The 6,168-nt window shown below is 46.1% G+C and overlaps 1 long non-coding RNA gene across 1 annotated transcript; it reads right to left on the bottom strand.

The window, feature by feature from the left end:
* Positions 1 to 1,879: 1,879 nt before the first annotated feature.
* On the bottom strand, positions 1,880 to 2,601 carry LOC139434877 (uncharacterized). Its single transcript, XR_011644182.1, has 2 exons — positions 2,544 to 2,601; positions 1,880 to 1,971 (listed from the first exon to the last, which is right to left on the bottom strand). It is a non-coding gene; the product is annotated as an uncharacterized lncRNA (long non-coding RNA).
* Between the last annotated feature and the right edge of the window lie 3,567 nt (positions 2,602 to 6,168).

The following is a 6,168-nucleotide window of genomic DNA, read 5'->3' as shown; positions in this document are numbered from 1 at the left end:
ACAAAGTAGCACAATTGCTGCAGCCTAGCAGCTGATCTCAGAGCACGCTCCCCTCTCCTGCAGGGGGGCGTGGTCAGCTGCAGCTCACAGAATCAGCCCCCTGCAAAAACAGCGCTGGAAAGAGCAAATGGAGCGAAATGAGGCATGGCATTTGATTTAATTATAAAAGGTATAATATGTGGTAAACTGAAGAGCCCTTTGGGAGCCGAAAGAGCCGGCTCTTCTTGGTGAGCCGAGCCAAATGATCCGGCTCACCAAGAAGAGCCGGAATTCCCATCACTTGACTGATGTTATATCGCTTTGCATTCTGGGTTAACAGACTGGAAAGCGATAGGTCGCTTTTTCTGTCAATCAAGTAAACTCCTGAATTAAGTGGCAGGGAGGACAAGGGAGGAGGGATCAAAACCTGTTTTGTCTATTTTAACGGAGCTTGATTTTTTTTATTTTAATGAATGACTCGCGGTCGACCAGCATTTCCCCCGCGGGCGACCGGTCGCCCGCGGTCGACGTACTGGGCACCTCTGACTATATATATATAAATGGACGTAGGGTCCGTGACGTCACCCATAGGATTCTGCAGAGTTGGCGTGAAGCCCTTAGTAGGCGGAGTCGGCCACTAACGGCTCAACCGTGACGTCAGAGTTCAACTCCCGCCATCTCCAAATAAGGGCAAATAGGCGGAGCCGAGGCGGGACCTGCTGCCACCCAGCTGGAAGTTCCAGAGCTAGCTGAAGCTACCAAGCTAAGCTAACATGCTCCCCATCTGCACGCTGCCGTCGCATTTTACGTTTCTAAGGTAAGCGGCCATGAAACTATTCAGCAAAACTATACATAATAATCTAAGTTATTGAGTTTTTAACATAATACTTCAGAATCTTAAAACCCCTTAACATTTGTATGCAATTGTGCTAAATTCAACACTGGAATCAAGCACATATTAATATGTTTGCATGACATTAGTTATTTATATTTTGATATCACTTAACCATACGTTTAATACATTTAAGTCAAGCTAAGGTACATGTGATGGTAGCTAGTTAGTGCTCTTACCTGTGAGGCCAACAGCATAATAACCAGACTGTATCATTAAAAATAAGTACCAGTTCTAGATCCTTGACTTTAGACAAACAATTCAAAAGACAAAATGTATTTAAAGACCAATCTTTATTTGAATGTGCCTCTTAACCTGAGATATTAGTTATACAGTAATAGTATTGACAATCTAAAAAAACTCAGCAACTCAACAGTCAACTTTATGTTTCTTATTGTCTAAAGCATTTATTATTTTCATTTCCCCCCTCTCATATTCAGTGTGGACGGATTGAGACAGCATGGTGTCCAGAGAGCTGCTGAGACTTCAGGGAGAAACCTCCGTGTGATGGACGTCCAGTTTGTTGGTGTGGAGAGGACTGAGGGTCTTTCCTCTGCGAGGAGGACCAGGGCTGATGAAGGAGCCAATGCTGGGCAAAGCTGATACCAACTGCACAGGCCTAGTCTGTCACTTTATTTGACTAAATGTGTTTACTTATACATTTAATAGGTTTACACCTTCTGTCCATATATGCTTTTTAATTAAAACATTTGATTACGTTTTGGTTCACATTTCAATAAATTGTATTTGTATTTGCTCTCCTTTTGTCCATTATTCTTACTGAAAATGTTAGATTACACATTCACATCTGACTGAAGATTGGCCCCATTTATTTGTGACGTTGCAAACTCTGCGGTACAAGGCACAAGTGATGTGAAGCTCATAAAGTGAGGCAAATAGAAATAATCAGCTGATGGAGTGGCGATGTGGAAATAGCTGCATTCGATCAGCTGACTGTTTTTACAATAAAAGTAGTTTCTTAGTGAATGTCCTGTACTGGTCTTAAAATCTCATAACATCAGCTTTTAATGTTCCTCTTGGATGTTCTTCTTGACCCTCAGAGAAGGAGAAAATGTCGTGTCTTTCAGGCATGTCCTTTCCTAACAAAAATGACAGGAAACATAAAACATATTATTGCAGAACAAGTGTGTTATTTATGAAAGCGGTGTGTTTGTGTGTTTAGGGGCTGTAGATATAATTATTTTGTAATGTTTTTTTTTTATTTCAACAATGAGCTACAAAGACAATCAGATTATGAATGAACAGTATGAAGTTCATCAACATTGAAATATATGTTATTATCAAAATAATATTGAACTGTTATCAAAACGTAGTGCAACTGTAGAAGCTTGCTCTGTTATCTCACTGAAAGAATAACTTTTACCATGTTTTTTTACAGACAATATTGAGAGATAAATAGTAGCAGTTCTCACTATGTGTTAAATATCTTTGCCTTCAATACATTAAATTAGAAAGCTGACAAAGTCATATTGCTAAACATCTAAATGTAACTTTTTGCATGGAAAAAACCCTCAACTTAACTGATGTGTAGGTGATCTAGTATTTAGTATTGTTTAATGGAATGTATATCAGTGTATTCAAGTCAATACTTCATTCATTTAAACCAATATCTTTCTTGATTCTTTGTACAGTAAGAAAATAGTCTTTGTACCTGAGCTGAAGTTTACTGCTGTGAGGAGTCCAGTTCTGTCTCTCACTCTCTGGTCCAGCCTTGTCTGCATCACCTGGACACCTTAAACAAACAGATATATATATATATATATATGTAAAGTACCATGTGTACAAACAATATAACTGATTCTCTTCTGTTGGACATGTTGGATTGTGTATTGTCCGAGTCAGGGTCCTTTTTATTTTACTGTAACTTTGGAAGTTGTGTTACCAATGCTTACTGTTTATTTGATACCCATTTGGTAATGCAATGAATAAAAACAACAAGGTTTGGGTTCGTTCTTCAGATGACTGACGTTAACGTGTAAGCTCAATAATGAACTCCAGCTCAACCAACCATATTGTAATATCTAAGTAATCATCTTGAAATATGACATTAATAATTGTAATATACACACATCTTATTGTGAGGTTGATTTCACATAACTACTTCGACATTAACTTGTCTACATACTTGAGCATAGCCAATTTAAATTAACCTTAGCGATGCATACAGTTCCTCCTACATAATAAAATATCTCTAAGTTACAAGGATGTAACCTTATTTTATCAACCTCAAACAGAAGCCGTTTGTTCAACAGTATTATCCCACTTAACACTTGTCTATTTCGTTTTAACCTTTATATATACAGTCTATGATTTTAACTTGGAGGGTACGATTACAATCGTTAGCACCGATGTAGCTACCACTAGCTTACATGCTAACCCAAGCCTTACCATTCATTACGTAGCTGATTAAAATCATTAACACATAAATAAAGCACTCGAATTTCACTTACCGCATTCATGCACCGTCTGTTTTAACGGTAGAGCGAGTCACAATAGTCCGATATATAAGCATGAAGAACAAACAACCACGGCCGGCTTCAAGTTGTGTTCCCTGGATGAGCTGAGCAGGCAGAGTCCCTGTAGCTAGCTTCACGGAGCAGCTAGCAGAGAGACAAGAAGCTAACAGCGGCAGGCACTTGACAGAGCCGTCACTCAATGTGACCACGCCCTAATTTATGCACACTTTAAGACCTAATATAAATAAAAGGGTCGCGTTAGAAAACAATTCACTCACAGATCCATAATCATGAAGGTGGAATCTAACTATATCGATAATAAAATGTATGGAGCCAGGGGTAGAAACATGTTTTTTTCTGCTGTAAAGTTGGGCATTTTAACATGGGGGTCTATGGAAATTGCTCCTTTCTGCAGCCATCGCCTATCGGCCAATGTATGAACTGCAGTGTGTGGCACTTCCGTATTGGCTTCACGGCTCTACCCCACAGTTTGCCGCTTGGGGGAGACGCAATTCTGGCCAACACTTGTCACATGCAAGTAGACTAAATACAATGTTTGTGAAAATGTATGTCTATATTGTAGTGCCGAGAGATATGGAGTCAGAGGCGGTGCATCGAAGGTGCAAAAGGGAACTTTAATGACAAGCTGCAAAGGACATGTTGTCGGGTCGCAGCCCGGGTCGACAAGAGAGAGAAGCCAGGAGGGCACACAACATATATAGACAACACCTAACATGTCCGTGTGGAAACAAAACCCCAACTGTAGTTCCATGTGTGAATTATGATCCCCAGTGTATTAATGAGTGGTCACCACACAAGCCCCCCCAGAATTCAAACATGGCAAAAAAAAAAAAATATATATATATATCCCCACGTCCGTGGAGGAAACATCACAAGGGCAGAGGAGGGTGGGGCCGCAGGTGAGGACCGGGCCATGGAACGGGCCACGAAAGGGGGCCGCAGGAGAGGGCAGGGGCCCTAACGAGGGCGAGGGCACCCACACCGGGCCGTCGTAAGGGGGCCGCACTAGGTGTTGCGGAGAACCCAGCAGGAAAGAGGGCAACCCGGCCGCAGGCAGACGCACAACGGCGGCGGGCATGAAGTCCTCAGCAGGCGTCGAGGTATCCCCGGAAGAGAGGGCAACCCGGCCGCAGGCAGACGCACAACGGCGGCAGGCATGAAGTCCTCGGCAGGCATCGAGGTATCCCCGGAAGAGAGGGCAACCCGGCCGCAGGCAGACGCACAACGGCGGCGGGCATGAAGTCCTCGGCAGGCGTCGAGGTATCCCCGGAAGAGAGGGCAACCCGGCCGCAGGCAGACGCACAACGGCGGCGGGCATGAAGTCCTCGGCAGGCGTCGAGGTATCCCCGGAAGAGAGGAGCAGTCCCCCCGGGAGGAAGGAGCACAACCCGGCCGCAGGCAGACGTGCCGCGGCGGCGGGCATGAAGTCCTCAGCAGGTGCTGAGGCATCACCGGGAAGCAGGAGAGGCCAGACAGGGTCCCGGAGCGCGCCACCCATGGGCCGATGGAGCATGGGCGACGTCCGGAACTGTCGAGGCGAGAGGGGGTCCAGGAGTGCGCCACCCAGGCGTCGATGAACGTGAGTGGCGTCTGGATATCCCCGGAAGGCAGGAGAGGCCAAACAGGCTCCGGAGCGCGCCACCCACGGGCCGATGGCAGCATGGGCGACGTCCAAAACCGTTGAGGCGAGACGGGGTCCAGGAGTGCACCACCCAAGCGTCGATGACACCGTGAGTGGCGTCTGGAACCGCCGTCGAGGTGGTGAAAAAAATGAGAGTGTCCACATGAGGTCAACCGGCTGGTCGAACCTCCTCTCCGGCACCGGAAAAAAAATTGTTAACAGTCAGATGTCAACACGTCGTTAGTTGCTAGCCGTTAGCTGCTAGCCGTCGTTAGCCGTTAGCTGTTGTTGCTAGCCGTTAGCTGCCACTGCTAGTTGTCGTTAGCTGTTAGCCGTTGTTAGCTGTTAGCTGTCGTCGGTAGCTGCTAGCCGTTATCCCCTCGTGGTTAGCCGCTAGTCGCCGTCAGCTAGCGCAGCCAGGACGTGCAGCCGCACGCCCCGAAGAAACAAGCCCACGAGGTAGCAATGGGGTTGCTGGTCGACCCAGCAGGTCGTGCATCGTCCCCCCGTTGGATAGAAAGCCGATGCGGGAACGGCGAGCAAAGTCTCCAGCCTTCTGCGGAGCGCGCACCGAGCCTCAGTCCGCGTGCCGGTGGCAGCCACGGACGTCTCCAATCAAACCCCGGCATTTCGAGAAAGGAACTCGAGTTCCTTTTGCCGTGTTCGGCTCCGTCCCGGAAACTTCTCAAGACGTATCAGGGTCACCAGTGTAGTGCCGAGAGATATGGAGTCAGAGGCGGTGCATCGAAGGTGCAAAAGGGAACTTTAATGACAAGCTGCAAAGGACATGTTGTCGGGTCGCAGCCCGGGTCGACAAGAGAGAGAAGCCAGGAGGGCACACAAAATATATAGACAACACCTAACATGTCCGTGTGGAAACAAAACCCCAACTGTAGTTCCATGTGTGAATTATGATCCCCAGTGTATTAATGAGTGGTCACCACAATATAGAGTTAAAGCTGCGTGAACCCGTGGTCGTTCTGTGAAATAAAGAAAGATATTACCGATGTTTGTTTACTCTGCTACTCAGTGGCGGCGCCAGAGTATTTTTGTTGGGTAATCTATGGTAGGGCTAACCCATACAGTGGTGGGGCTCAAGTCAGTATTTGTAATGTAATTACATACACGCTATATCGCACCCCTTGACAGTGAAACGCACGCGTGAGGCTTTTATTAGC

This window comes from Pseudochaenichthys georgianus, chromosome 12 (genome assembly GCF_902827115.2).
Source record: "Pseudochaenichthys georgianus chromosome 12, fPseGeo1.2, whole genome shotgun sequence".
Classification (NCBI taxonomy): Eukaryota; Metazoa; Chordata; class Actinopteri; order Perciformes; family Channichthyidae; genus Pseudochaenichthys; species Pseudochaenichthys georgianus.
The sequence above is the reverse complement of the archived record's forward strand: the minus strand, read 5'-3'. Positions and strand labels throughout refer to the sequence as shown.